Genomic DNA, 16,102 nt, shown 5'->3' on the forward strand with positions numbered 1-16,102 from the left:
TGCCTCTACTCATCACGCTTTGCCTGTCACCCTCTGCCTCCGTTAATCACCATCTGCCTCTTCTCATCACACTTTGCTCATTACCATCTGCCTCTGCTCATTACCATCTGCTCATCACACTCTGCTCATCACGATCTTCCTCTGCTCATCAGTTCTGCCTGTCATCTTCCCCCTGTCACCCTCTGCAGGGACGGCTCCAGGCACGTTCTTTAGGAGTGGCCGCGCGGGGCGCCGGGCTACTAAGGGCGCCTGGCCATTTCTAATATGGCCACCAGAGACTGGACTTCAGTGAAGGGCAGTAGAGGAGCGCGCTGCGCTCACCTCCCCTCCCCTCAGACACGAGCATCATGCAGATCAGTCTCATCGGTTGATAAGACTGATCTGCATAAGCCAATGAGAGGCGGGCTACAGTAATGAGCTGCTCGGTGGTTGGCTGAGCGCCAGCACATGAAGTACCCTGCCGGCGGTGAGTCCGACGAACTTCAACGAATCCGGGACACAGAGAGAAAGTACAGTACCACAGGGACTGAGCTGTGGTCGGGATGCAGGGCCGTAACTAGGTGTGTGCAGATGGTGCCTTGCCCACAGCGCAAATGCACTGAAGGCACACCATCTGGCATCACACACCCTGTACGGCCAGTCAGTCAGTACTTCAAGTCCTGCCACAGCCACTTCTGTCCCGCCTCTGCAAGGGAGTGGGAGCGCTGTCATAGCCGCCATGTGGCAGCACACACTTTCCCCCTGTTCCGCCGCCACCGTCCCAAAGTACCGCTGTGTGTGCAAGGGACTGGGAGGTCTGCCGCAGCCACCATCTGAGAGCAGTCATCCCCCCACTCCGTGGATGAGTCCTGGTGCCGCTGGCTGTCTCCTGCTGCTGGTGGAAAGGGCTGCGGAGCATGGCCGCGCCCCCCACTCCGTCCCTGAGCACAGCTTGCGCCATTGGCTGTCTCCTGCTGCCGCTGTACAGAGCTCCGGAGCGTCGCCACAGCTGCCGTACCCGAGGAGAGTCTCTGTGGATGCTGGATCATGGCCTACCCCCAGGCGAGGTGAGACACACACACAGCCACACACCACACACACACTTTTTACAATGAGTAAAAAGGGGGACTCTGTTACTGTAATGAGTAAAAAGGGGGACTCTGTTACTGTAATGTGTAAAAAAGGGGGACTCTGTTACTGTAATGTGTAAAAAAGGGGGACTCTGCTACTGTAATGTGTAAAAAAGGGGACTCTGCCTGCCTAATGTGTAAAAAAAGGGGGACTCTGTCTGCCTAATGTGTAGAAAAGGGGGATTCTGCCTGCCTGATGTGTAAAAAAGGGGGACTCTGCCTGCCTAAGAGGAAAAAAGGGGGACTCTGCCTGCCTAATAGGAAAAAAGGGGGACTCTGCTGCCGTAATGTGTAAAAGGGGACTATATCTGCTGTACTGTGTAAAAAGGAGCTCTGCCTAACGTAATGTGTAAAAAGGAGCTTTGTGGCCATGCCCCTTCCCCATGAAGCCACACCCCTATATGTTTGGCACGCGCATTGACCCTGTTTTGTATATGGGGGCGCCAATGCTATTTCTTGCACACAGCGCTAAAATGTCTAGTTAAGGCACTGCCGGGATCATTACATTACGCATCGCCTGCACTATGACACTGAGGAGCTGACCGGGGAGCAGAGAATGGTTGGCATGATCGTGGGCTGCCTGGGCTCTGTGCCTGTGGGGTACCCTGTATAGAGTGCCCGTGGGCTGTGTAGGGTCTGTTCCTGGCGCAGAGGGCTCTGTGGGGTGCAGTGTGGGCTCTGTGCCTGGTGTAGAGTGATCTGTGGGGTACAGTGTGGGCTCTGTGCCTGGTGCAGAGTGCTCTGTGGGGTGCAGTGTGGGCTCTGTGCCTGGTGCAGAGTGCCCTGTGAGGTACAGTGTGGGCCCTGTGCCTGGGGCAGAGTGCCCTGTGGGGTGCAGTGTGGGCTCTGTGCCTGGTGCAGAGTGCCCTGTGAGGTGCAGTGTGGGCTCTGTGCCTGATGCAGAGTGCCCTGTGGGGTGCAGTGCGGGCTCTGTGCCTGGTGCAGAGTACCCTGTGGGTTGCAGTGTGGGCTCTGTGCCTGGTGCAGAGAGCTCTGTGAGGTGGAGTGTGGGCTCTGTGCCTGGTGCAGAGTGCCCTATGGGGTGCAGTGTGGGCTCTGGTGCAGTGTGGGCTCTGTGCCTGGTGCAGAGTGCTCTGTGGGGTACAGTGTGGGCTCTGTGCCTGGTGCAGAGTGCTATGTGGGGTACAGTGTGGGCTCTGTGCCTCATGCAGTTTGGACTCTGTGCCTCGTTCAGAAAGCCCTGTGAGGTGCAGTGTGGGGTCTGTGCCTCATACAGAGTTGAGTCTGTACCTGGTGCAGAGTACCTATGGGTTGCAGAGTGCCCGTGATGTGTGTAGGGTATGTGCCCCTCAGACACGGACAGCAGTGGCAGGCTGGCAGCGGTGGCAGAAGCCCAGCAGCCATGAGCACTACTGGGAGCATTATGTGTATCTGGTAGTGCTGGGGGCATATGTGTATCTGTCACTGCACTACTGGGGCATATGTGTATCTGGAACTGCACTATTGGGGGCATATGTGTATCTGGCACTACTGGGGCGTATGTGTATCTGGCACTGCACTATTGGGGCATACTGTATGTGTATCTGGCAATAATTGGGGCATATGTGTATCTGGCACTGCACTACTGGAAGCATATGTGTATCTGGCACTGCGCTATTAGGGGCATATGTGTATCTGGCACTGCTGGGGGAATATGTGTATTTGGCACTACTGGGGTTGTAGGTGTATCTGACACTGCACTACTGGGGGCATATGTGTATCTGGCACTGCACTATTGGGGGCATTATGTTTATCTGTCACTATACTGGAACTAGGGAGGCCAATCCCGGGCCATTTTTTCAATCCCGGGATTCGGGATTGAAAAACGCTCAATCCCGGGATTCCAGTTGGGATCAGTGAAGGGTGTAGGAAGCAGCGCTGGAGGGAGCGTGTAGGTAGCGGTGCGGGAGGGAGGGTGTAGGTAGCGGTGCGGGAGGGAGGGTGTAGGTAGCAGTGCGGGAGGGAGGGTGTAGGTAGCGGTGCGGGAGCCGGGAGGGTGTAGGTAGCAGTGCGGGACTCGGGAGGGAGGGTGTAGGTAGTGGTGCGGGACTCGGGAGGGTGTAGGTAGTGGTGCGGGAGGGAGGCTGTTAGAGAGCACTGTACGGAGGGAGGGTGGGTGTAAGTAATACTACTACTATTAGGTGGGCGGCAGCCATGGACACACTGAATGCGGCGGCATTTCAAATGAAGCACCAGCCGCCAGCCAACCAGAGCTGGCGGACCGGCAGCCAATCAGGGAAGCGGCCGCAGCAGTCGCTCCTGATTGGCTGCCGCTGCTGCGGCAGCTTCCCTGATTGGCTGCCGGTCTGTCAGCTCTAATTGGCTAGCGGCCGGTGCCACATTTGAAGTGCCACCGCGTTCAGCGTGTCCCTGACTGCCTAATAGTAGTAAGTAGTATTACTTACACCCACCCTCCCGCACATGCGCGATGTAATCCCGTGAATCCCGGGTTTGGAGGCTCCAATCCCGGGATTCAAATCCCGGCATTTTTGGGCCCAAATCCCGGGATCCCGCCGGTCACGATCCCGGGATTGGCCTCCCTAACTGGAACGTTATGTGTAAGAAACACTACTGTAGGCGTTATATGTAAGGCTGCTAATTGTGTGAGTAGAGGGGGTGTGAAAACATATTTATTTATAGTTTGATCATATAAAGTTGCGAGGCCATGCACACTTTTCCAGGAAGGGGGGCGCTTAGAAATTTTCTCACTCAGGGTGCTGGTAGGCCAGGAGCCGGCCCTGACCCTCTGCCTCTGCCCTTCCCACTCTCTACTCATCACCCTCTGCCTCTGTTAATCACCCTCTGCATCTACTAATCATCCTCTGCCTCAACTCATCACCTTCTGTCTTCGTTAATCATCCTCTTCCTCTACTCATCACCACCTGCCTCTGCACATCACCCTCTGCCTCTGTCCATCACCCTCTTCCTCTGCTCATCAGTTCTGCCATTCACCCTCTCCCTGTCACCTACTCCCCATCACCCTCTACCTCTGCTCATCACCCTTTGCCCATCACTCTCTCCGTCATCCACTGCCTCTGCCCTTCACCATCTGCAGCTACTCATCACCATCTGCCTCTGTCCATTACCCTCTTCCTCTGCTCATCAGTTCTGCCTGTCACCCTCTCAATGTCACCCCCTGCCCACCACCCTGTCCCTGTCACCCTCTCACTATCACCCTCTGCCTATCACCTTCTCCCTATCACCCTCTGTTTCTTCTCATCACCCTCTACCTCTGCTCATCACCCTCCGTTCATCACCCTCTGCCCCTGTTCATTACCCTCTGCCTCTACTCATCACCACCTGCCCATCACTCTCTCCCTGTCACCCTCTACCTCTGCCCGTCACTCTCTGCCAGAGACCCATTTGTGGAGACTCTGAGCAGCACTGACAATATCAGACAGTGGTGAGTTTAAAGGGGGCACAGATTATTATTATTTGATTAAAGAGGGCACATATCATTATTAGATACTGGGATGCTGTCTGTATTGTTTGGTGGTCACATGGCATACCACCATGTGCCATATTATGAGCTCAGCACAGGGCCTAGAAGGGAGGGAGCCCAAAGAATATTTTTATATCTGCGCCCACTGCTCACAAGTTCCGTCACTGCAGTGTGGAGTCACTGATTGGAATTACTGTCAGTGAGCACAATAGAAATTTAGCATGCTGGAACCTTGGATTTCATATTTTCTACTTGCATTTAATGTATGGCCAACGATAACTTATAATACACATAAACATGAAGTTTTATTTTGCATAAATACAATTATTTATTACGCTTAATTTGGTGGGGACTGAAATGACATGCATTTTACACACTATTCTGTCACACATGACCCTCCTGCTGCTCACTAATAGTCATTGTCCTGGTGCAGAATGATGGTTCTTCATAAAAGCCAGAAAATAGCGACCTAGGGGCTGGGAACTATTGACTTACCTTTGTCATCATATGTTTGTTTAGTCATATGTCAGTGGAGACATTCAGTACCATATTTGGAAATATAGAAGCCGACATAAAGGAGCAGAACTAAGTTTTCATAATCCTTAACTTGTATTTCCAGTTTCTCTCCGCCTGTTTCTGGCTGCACAGAGTCAACAGTAAACATGTAAAAATCCTCATATTACTGCGGCCACACCTTGGCCCTGCTGCCCAGCACAAGGCCCTTTGCACAATTTCAGGGGAATCAATCAGAGAATAGAGAGTTTGGTTATTTTGCACTTGCTGTAAATACACTGCTGCAGGTGAGCTATATAATGCACATACACAGTAATAATAGGATCAGGGAATCAGCCTCGCATTCTTTCAACAGGATTCTAAACATTTCATTTGCATTTTTATTAAATATTTACCTACTTTGCTGCCCCCACCTCTGGGAGGGGGAAGCGTGGTAGGTGCATAGGGGGCGTGACCATCAGGAAGGTGTGCTGTCTAGAGGCATGGCATCATGATTATATCATTGTGGCTCCACCCCCTGCTATACAGAACTGAAAAAACAGGTACAGTATACAGGGGGCGGAGCTAAGATGACGTGATTCAGGACAAATTGCACCATCGGGTCCCCCTCAGACCGCCCACTTGTGCACTGCTGTTGGCGGCCGAGGGGGGGGGGGGGCGGGGGGGAAAACAGGAGGCTTGCCACCTTTCTGGGGGGCTGGGAGCACAACCTGATTATTGGGAGTCCCCGGCCGTTTCGGGAGGGTGGGCAAGTATGGTTTATAATAACTTGCAGATGCCGTAATAGGAGAATGTGGTAACTACTGGTCCTCCTGATGTTCATAAATAAGTTTGACCATAAAAGATTGCTTGATTTGCCATTAATTACAATAAAAAATGACCACATAACAAGCTATAGTCTGCCTCATAGAGGTGCCTTATCCTGAGTCAGACACAGGTGCAAGCGGCGAGTTTTGCATACAGCATGTGCGCAGAAGAGAAGTTACACATTTTTACATTTGTCCGTTCTATTCTAAGTATGTTGGAACTTGGTTGGATCTGTCTTTCTGTGAAATAGGGCGTTTCAGGGTGGAACTGGGTGGTGGCACTGCGATCACACTTACCCACATGACTTACGTGAGTGTCATGGGAGTGTCATGGATGAGTATCAAAAGCTTCATGCGATTCATGCGAGTCATACGTACGGGAAAGGGAGGCCTGTTTCTGGTGTACCTCTTGCACCTAGCAAGGGATTGGTGCAAGTGCCGACACTTATGACGGGTTTGGTATAGAAGATCTACAGCATAGGTTCTCAAACTCGGTCCTCAGGAGCCGACACAGTGCATGTTTTGCAGGTAACCCAGCAGGGGCACAGGTGTATTAATTACTCACTGACACATTTTAAAAGGCCCACAGGTGCAGCTTATTATTTCACTTGTGATTCTGTGAGGAGACCTGCAAAACATGCACTGTGTGGGCTCCTGAGGACCGAGTTTGAGAACCTATGATCTACAGCATGGGTCTTCAACCTGCGGCCCTCCAGCTGTTGTGGAACTACACACCCTGCATGCCCTGCCTCAGTTTTAGCATGCCTTAATACATCCCGAGTCCAGCGGGACAGTCCCGCAACTCAGACACTGTCCCGCTGTCCCTCCCGCGGGCAGCAGTGTCCCGCAGGCGCGGGGTGGGGGGGCAGTTGGGAGATCCTGTGATCACCCGCTGCTCTGCTATGCAAAGCAGTGAGTGATCTCTGAATAGATGCTGTGTGCACGCACACGGCATCTATTCAGTGTGGGGAGGAGAGCAGGAGGCAGGCCAGCTGCTCGGTGAGCGCTAGGCACGCCCCCTAATTGGTGTACAATGGGTTAGTGATGGGAGGCCACGCCTACTTTACCCGAGGTCACATTCCTTTTTCGTGTCACGCGTGGCGCGTTTCGACTACCATAACTAAGAAGTTGGGAGGTATGCTTAATAGCAAAACTGTGGCAGGGCATACTGGGATGTGTATTTCCACAGCAGCTGGAGGGACACGGGTTGAAGACCCATGATCTACAGTGTCTAGTTAGACAGTCACTACGTCAACATACATTAGGTCGACAGGTACAAATGGTTGGCAGGGTCAAGAGGTTGACAGATGAAAGGTAGACAGTGACAAATGTCGACAGGTGCAACAGGTCAACAGAGTCAAACGGTCAACTTGACAATGGTCAACACAAATGGTTGACAAAGTTTTTTACATTTTATGGGTGTAATTATGTATGCTTCATCATATGTGACCATTGTAGTGGAAACGTGTACGCTCGCCAGGGCCGGTGCGTGGTCTCTCTGCACCTTAGGCAAAGCTTCAGCCTAGCGACCCCTAACCTGCAAACCACCACCACCACCTCCTCCCAGAGGGGAGATGCAGATAGCCACTAGGTGGGCTGGGGGGAATTGTATCATTATACATATACAGAGAAAAGAGACAACACTTTTAAAGTGTTAAAATATATTGTAAACAAAATCACATTTTGTGACTTTGTTCACAATTTACTTTCACTTTAAAAGTCCTTGAGTGCTATTTTTTATATATTGTATAATACTGTATATGGGGTTTGGTGGGGATATTTAAATAAGGTTGGGTACGGGACGCCACCGGTCAGAATACCGACACGGCATCCCAACAACCAGAATCCTGACATTTTGAATGAAATTAATAAACCTTACCTGTTACGCTTCCCCTAACCCTCCCTCCCCACAGCCTAACCCTCCCCGGAATACTAACACTCAGGATGCCAGCTGTCGGGAATCCAGCGTCTACATTCTGACAGGTGTCAGAATTCCGGCAGTAGTATTGTAAACGCCAGCATCCCATCCACCGGGGTGCCAACTACATCACTGTAATTGTATGATTATACATACAAATATACGCACACATTTATTTCTATGTTCCATATTGTGTTCCATCATCCATCTGTAATTCATTACTGACGAGTATACAGAGACATCCTTCAATGTTTTTGCTAGATGAATTCAGTGGTGCTCTCCAGTGGCTGGCGCCCCTTGGCAGCCACCTAAAGCTGACTAATGGTAGAGCCGGCCCTGACCCTCGCCACACTATGGGCAAGGTGGCTCGCTTCGCTCTCCACAGGTTACTATTCCCAATCGTAGTCCACATGGATAGTAAATCAAGCAACAGTTGAGAAATCATGTAACAAAAAAATATGTCGACCATTGTCATGTTGAACTTTTGAGCCTGCCGACCTTTTGAACCTGTCGACATAATGCATGTCAACCTACTGATTGTCGACCTAGACACTGTCAACCTATTAACCAGATACCACTTATGATGACAATTGCAGCAACCGGCATAAAATCAATGGGAGGCACCGGGTTTCCGCCCGCAGACGTATGAGCCCCACATTAGCATAATGTAGTAAATCTGTCTTCTGCAGCTGCACAGCATCTATTCACAGGAGACAGGGGGACTGGGAGCATGCCAGCAGCTCAGCAAGCGCTGGACATGCCCCATAATGATAAAAACGGGAGGCACGGCTCACTATCGCAGCATTCCCATGAAGTCATGCCCTCTCTACCAAGGCCACGGCCGGAGTCCTGAGTCACTGATTGTGAATATTGGGAGGCATGCTATTGCTATATCACAGCAGTCAGCAAGGTCTATTTATTTTCTATATGGGTAAATATATGTAAAATGTATGTACTGTATATACAGAAACCCATAGCTGCCAAATAATATGATATTTGTATGTATTAGTGCCATATAGAAGAGCTGTGTATATAGTATGGCGCAGCAAGCACTGTGTAATTTTGCAGCATATAGGGCATACTTGCCTACTTTTGAAAACTAGTTTCAGGGAGAATCTAGTTTCAGGGAGATTCCAGGCGTCAGCAGAATACGCCGCACAAAGCGTGGTGCGCCGTTGAAGGGGGGTGTCATGCTTCGCCCAATGTGTGTTGAGGACTACCTATAGGAGTATTTATTGACATTCAGGGGTGTGTCCTGCAATGGCGGGTGAAAATTAGTACTAAAAGCAGCACACACACAAAAAGGGTAATACTATAGGTACACTAGAGTTATAATACAGGTGCACTAAATTATGATACCGTGTACATTTCTGAGAAGAAACGGACAGTATATTACACATTACACCCAGCATATAATAAAATAAGATTTTACTTACCGATAAATCTATTTCTCGTAGTCCGTAGTGGATGCTGGGGACTCCGTCAGGACCATGGGGATTAGCGGCTCCGCAGGAGACAGGGCACAAAACTAAAGCTTTAGGATCAGGTGGTGTGTACTGGCTCCTCCCCCTATGACCCTCCTCCAAGCCTCAGTTAGGATACTGTGCCCGGACGAGCGTACACAATAAGGAAGGATATTGAATCCCGGGTAAGACTCATACCAGCCACACCAATCACACCGTATAACTTGTGCTCTGAACCCAGTTAACAGTATGACAAACGTAGGAGCCTCTGAACAGACGGCTCACAACAATAACAACCCGATTTTTTTGTAACAACAACTATGTACAAGTATTGCAGACAATCCGCACTTGGGATGGGCGCCCAGCATCCACTACGGACTACGAGAAATAGATTTATCGGTAAGTAAAATCTTATTTTCTCTGACGTCCTAAGTGGATGCTGGGGACTCCGTCAGGACCATGGGGATTATACCAAAGCTCCCAAACGGGCGGGAGAGTGCGGATGACTCTGCAGCACCGAGTGAGAGAACTCCAGGTCCTCCTCAGCCAGGGTGTGCCCCTGACCAAGTAGCAGCTCGGCAAAGTTGTAAAGCCGAGACCCCTCGGGCATTCGCCCAAGATGAGCCCACCTTCCTTGTGGAATGGGCATTTATATATTTTGGCTGTGGCAGTCCTGCCACAGAATGTGCAAGCTGAATTGTACTACACATTCAACTAGCAATCGTCTGCTTAGAAGCAAGAGCACCCAGTTTTTTGGGTGCATACAAGATAACAGCAAGTCAGTTTTCCTGACTCCAGCCGTCCTGGAAATCTATATTTTCAGGGCCCTGACAACATCTAGCAACTTGGAGTCCTCCAAGTCTCTAGTAGCCGCAGGTACCACAATAAGCTGGTTCAGATGAAACGCTGACACCAACTTAGGGAGAAACTGGGGACGAGTCCGCAGCTCTGCCCTGTCCGAATGGACAATCAGATATGGGCTTTTGTGAGACAAAGCCGCCAATTCTGACACTCGCCTGGCCGAGGCCAGGGCCAACATCATGGTCACTTTCCATGTGAGATATTTCAAATCCACAGATTTGAGCGGTTTAAATCAATGTGATTTGAGGAATCCCAGGACTATGTTGAGATCCCACAGTGCCACTGGAGGCACAAAAGGGGGTTGTATATGCAGTACTCCCTTGTCAAATTTCTGGACTTCAGGAACTGAAGCCAATTCTTTCTGGAAGAAAATCGACAGGGCCGAAATTTGAACCTTAATGGACCCCAATTTGAGGCCCATAGACACTCCTGTTTGCAGGAAATGCAGGAATCGACCGAGTTGAAATTTCTTCGTGGGGCCTTCCTGGCCTCACACCACGCAACATATTTTCGCCACATGTGGTGATAATGTTGTGCGGTCACCTCCTTCCTGGCTTTGACCAGGGTAGGAATGACCTCTTCCGGAATGCCTTTTTCCCTTAGGATCCGGCGTTCAACCGCCATGCCGTCAAACGCAGCCGCGGTAAGTCTTGGAACAGACATGGTACTTGCTGAAACAAGTCCCTTCTTATCGGCAGAGGCCCTGAGTCCTCTGTGAGCATCTCTTGAAGTTCCGGGTACCAAGTCCTTCTTGGCCCATCCGGAGCCACGAGTATAGTTCTTACTCCTCTACGTCTTATAATTCTCAGTACCTTTGGTATGAGAAGCAGAGGAGGGAACACATACACCGACTGGTACACCCCTGGTGTTACCAGAACGTCCACAGCTATTGCCTGAGGGTCTCTTGACCTGGCGCAATACCTGTCCAGTTTTTTGTTCAGGCGGGACGCCATCATGTCCACCTTTGGTCTTTCCCAACGGTGCACAATCATGTGGAAAAAACTTCTCGATGAAGTCCCCACTCTACCGGGTGGAGGTCGTGCTGAGGAAGTCTGCTTCCCAGTTGTCCACTCCCGGAATGAAAACTGCTGACAGTGCTATCACATGATTTTCCGCCCAGCGAAGAATCCTTGCAGTTTCTGCCATTGTCCTCCTACTTCTTGTGCCGCCCTGTCTGTTTACGTGGGCGACTGCCGTGATGTTGTCCCACTGGATCAATACCGGCTGACCTTGAAGCAGAGGTCTTGCTAAGCTTAGAGCATTGTAAATTGCTCTTAGCTCCAGTATATTTATGCGGAGAGAAGTCCCCAGACTTGATCACACTCCCTGGAAATTTTTTCCCTGTGTGACTGCTCCCCAGCCTTTCAAGCTGGAATCCGTGGTCACCAGGACCCAGTCCTGAATGCATAACTGTGGCCCTTTAGTAGATGAGCACTCTGCAGCCACCACAGAAGAGACACCCTTGTCCTTGGAGACAGGGTTATCCGCTGATGCATCTGAAGATGCGATCCGGACCATTTGTCCAGCAGATCCCACTGAAAAGTTCTTGCGTGAAATCTGCCGAATGGAATCGCTTCGTAAGAAGCCACCATTTTTCCCAGGACCCTTGTGCAATGATGCACTGACACTTTTCCTGGTTTTTGGAGGTTCCTGACTAGCTCGGATAACTCCCTGGCTTTCTCCTCCGGGAGAAACACCTTTTTCTGGACTGTGTCCAGAATCATCCCTAGGGACAGCAGACGTGTCGTCGGAGACAGCTGCGATTTTGGAATATTTAGAATCCACCCGTGCTGTCGTAGAACTACTTGAGATAGTGCTACTCAGACCTCCAACTGTTCTCTGGACCTTGCCCTTATCAGGAGATCGTCCAAGTAAGGGATAATTAAGACGCCTTTTCTTTGAAGAAGAATCATCATTTCGGCCATTACCTTGGTAAAGACCCGGGGTGCCGTGGACAATCCAAACGGCAGCGTCTGAAACTGATAGTGACAGTTTTGTACCACGAACCTGAGGTACCCTTTGTGAGAAGGGCAAATTTGGACATGGAGGTAAGCATCCTTGATGTCCAGGGACACCATATAGTCCCCTTCTTCCTGGTTCGCTATCACTGCTCTGAGTGACTCCATTTAGAATAGGTCTCACCGAGCCGTCTGGCTTCAGTACCACAATATAGTGTGGAATAATACCCCTTTACTTGTTGTAGGAGGGGTACTTTGATTATCACCTGCTGGGAATACAGCTTGTGAATTGTTTCCAATACTGCCTCCCTGTCGGAGGTAGACGTTGGTAAAGCAAACTTCAGGAACTTGCGAGGGGGAGACGTCTCGAATTTCCAATCTGTACCCCTGGGATACTACTTGTAGGATCCAGGGGTCTACTTGCGAGTGAGCCCACTGCGTGCTGAAACTCTTGAGACGACCCCCCACCGCACCTGTTTGTACGGCCCCAGCGTCATGCTGAGGACTTGGCAGAAGCGGTGGAAGGCTTCTGTTCCTGGGAATGGGCTGCCTGCTGCAGTCTTCTTCCCTTACCTCTATCCCTGGGCAGATATTATGGGGACGAAAGGACTGAGGCTGAAAAGACTATGGGGTATATTTACTAAGATTCGTAATTTCCGAAAATAGGTCAAAGTTCAATCACGAATGACATCGACAGTGTAAAACTGCAACTTTTTGAATTGATTACGATGGATTTACTAAGCTGTCGTATTCGTATTTTTCTTTGCTTCCGATGTCGATGTAATTCGTTTTTTTTTACCTATTTTTACGGCAGTGATTAGCAAAACACTGCCGTTTTTTTTTACAATCAATCTCGGACGGATCTGTGTGATCCGTGCTGGGGTTCTTATTTTTTTTTTTTTTAATTAAACAATGTAAAATCACAAAAAAAAATGCGTGGGGTCCCCCCTCCTAAGCATAACCAGCCTCGGGCTCTTTGAGCCGATCCTGGTTGCAGAAATATGGGGAAAAAAAATGACAGGGGTTCCCCCATATTTAAGCAACCAGCATCGGTCTCTGCGCCTGGTCCTGGTCCCAAAAATACGGGGGACAAAAAGAGTAGGGGTCCCCCGTATTTTTAAAACCAGCACCGGGCTCCACTAGCTGGACAGATAATGCCACAGCCGGGGGTCACTTTTATACAGCGCCCTGCGGCCGTGGCATCAAAAATCCAACTAGTCACCCCTGGCCGGGGTACCCTGGGGGAGTGGGAACCCCTTCAATCAAGGGGTCCCCCCCCCCCAGCCACCCAAGGGCCAGGGGTGAAGCCCGAGGCTGTCCCCCCCCATCCAATGGGCTGCGGATGGGGAGGCTGATAGCCATTTGTGATAATGAAAAGATATTGTTTTTAGTAGCAGTACTACAAGTCCCAGCAAGCCTCCCCCGCATGCTGGTACTTGGAGAACCACAAGTACCAGCATGCGGCGGAAAAACGGGCCCGCTGGTACCTGTAGTACTACCACTAAAAAAATACCCAAAAAAACACAAGACACACACACCGTGAAAGTATAATTTTATTACATACATACACACATACATACATACTTACCTTATGTTCTCACGCAGGTCGGTCCTCTTCTCCAGTAGAATCCAAGGGCTACCTGTTGAAGAAATTCTACTCACCAGATCCATGGGTCCAGGCTCCTCGGCAAATCCAGGGTTAATCCACGTACTTGAATAAATAAAAAAAAACGGTGTCCCGACCACGAACTGAAAGGGGACCCATGTTTGCACATGGGTCACCTTCCCACGAATGCCAGAAACCCACTTTGACTTCTGTCTAAGTGGGTTTCTTCAGCCAATCAGGGAGTGCCACGTTGTAGCACTCTCCTGATCAGCTGTGTGCTGCTGTCCTCACTGACAGGCGGCACACGGCAGTGTTACAATGTAGCGCCTATGCGCTACATTGTAACCAATGATGGGAACTTTCTGCCCTGCGGTTGACCTAAAGTGACGTCACCGCTGAGCAGAAAGTTCCCAGCATTGGTTACAATGGAGCGCATAGGCGCTACATTGTAACACTGCCGTGTGCCGCCTGTCAGTGAGGACAGCAGCACACAGCTGATCAGGAGAGTGCTACAACGTGGCACTCCCTGATTGGCTGAAGAAACCCACTTAGACAGAAGTCAAAGTGGGTTTCTGGCATTCGTGGGAAGGTGACCCATGTGCAAACATGGGTCCCCTTTCAGTTCGTGGTCGGGACACCGTTTTTTATATTTATTCAAGTACGTGGATTAACCCTGGATTTGCCGAGGAGCCTGGACCCATGGATCTGGTGAGTAGAATTTCTTCAACAGGTAGCCCTTGGATTCTACTGGAGAAGAGGACCGACCTGCGTGAGAACATAAGGTAAGTATGTATGTATGTGTGTATGTATGTAATAAAATTATACTTTCACGGTGTGTGTGTCTTGTGTTTTTTTGGGTATTTTTTTAGTGGTAGTACTACAGGTACCAGCGGGCCCGTTTTTCCGCCGCATGCTGGTACTTGTGGTTCTCCAAGTACCAGCATGCGGGGGAGGCTTGCTGGGACTTGTAGTACTGCTACTAAAAACAATATCTTTTATTTTACAACAAAGGCTATCAGCCCTCCCATCCGCAGCCCATTGGATGGGGGGGGACAGCCTCGGGCTTCACCCCTGGCCCTTGGGTGGCTGGGGGGGGGGGACCCCTTGATTGAAGGGGTTCCCACTCCCCCAGGGTACCCCGGCCAGGGGTGACTAGTTGGATTTTTGATGCCACGGCCGCAGGGCGCTGTATAAAAGTGACCCCCGGCTGTGGCATTATCTGTCCAGCTAGTGGAGCCCGGTGCTGGTTTTAAAAATACGGGGGACCCCTACTCTTTTTGTCCCCCGTATTTTTGGGACCAGGACCAGGCGCAGAGCCCGATGCTGGTTGCTTAAATATGGGGGAACCCCTGTCATTTTTTTCCCCATATTTCTGCAACCAGGATCGGCTCAAAGAGCCCGAGGCTGGTTATGCTTAGGAGGGGGGACCCCACGCAATTTTTTTGGCAAAAATAAGCACTTTCCCACCCCTTCCCACTGATATACATGCACGGATCTCATGGATCCCTGCATGCATCTCAAATCACGGAAAAAAAAAGCAGGTCTGTTTTTTTTTTAGGACTTTTTTACGAGTTGTAATTTTTCACGGCAGTGTTTTGTGTTTTTTTGCTTTGCACTTCTTAGTAAATGACCGAGATTCATATCTAAACAGGCGTAATTTGACCGATGGTGTATTCATTCGTAATTTTTTACCTGAACTAGCAAAAAATTACGAATGCCCTCATCACTGCCGTGATTAGTGTTTAGTAAATGACCGAGATTAACCGAGATGACACTTTGAAGAAAAAACGGCATCTCGGTCAAAATCGGGAGCTTAGTAAATATACCCCTATGTCTTTTTCTGCTGAGATGTGACTTGGGGTAAAAAAGGTGGATTTTCTAGCTGTTGCCGTGGCCACCAGGTCCGATGGACCGACCCCAAATAACTCCTCCCCTTTATACGGCAATACTTCCATGTGCCGTTTGGAATCTGCATCACCTGACCACTGTCGTGTCCATAAACATCGTCTGGCAGATATGGACATCGCACTTACTCTTGATGCCAGAGTTTCGCATATATAGAAATGCATCTTTTAAATGCTCTATAGTCAATAAAATACTGTCCCTGTCAAGGGTATCAATATTTCCAGTCAGGGAATCCGACTAAGCCACCCCAGCGCTGCCCATCCAGGCTGAGGCGATCGCTGGTCGCAGTATAACACCAGTATGTGTGTATATACTTTTTAGGATATTTTCCAACCTCCTATCAGTTGGCTCCTTGAGGGCGTCCGTATCTGGAGACGGTAACGCCACTTGTTTTTATAAGCGTGTGAGCGCCTTATCCACCCTAAGGTGTGTTTCCCAACGCGCCATAACTTCTGGCGGGAAAGGGTATACCGCCAATAATTTTCTATCGGGGGAAACCCACGCATCATCACACACTTCAT

The sequence above is a fragment of the Pseudophryne corroboree genome, chromosome 5 (genome assembly GCF_028390025.1).
Source record: "Pseudophryne corroboree isolate aPseCor3 chromosome 5, aPseCor3.hap2, whole genome shotgun sequence".
NCBI lineage: Eukaryota > Metazoa > Chordata > Amphibia > Anura > Myobatrachidae > Pseudophryne > Pseudophryne corroboree.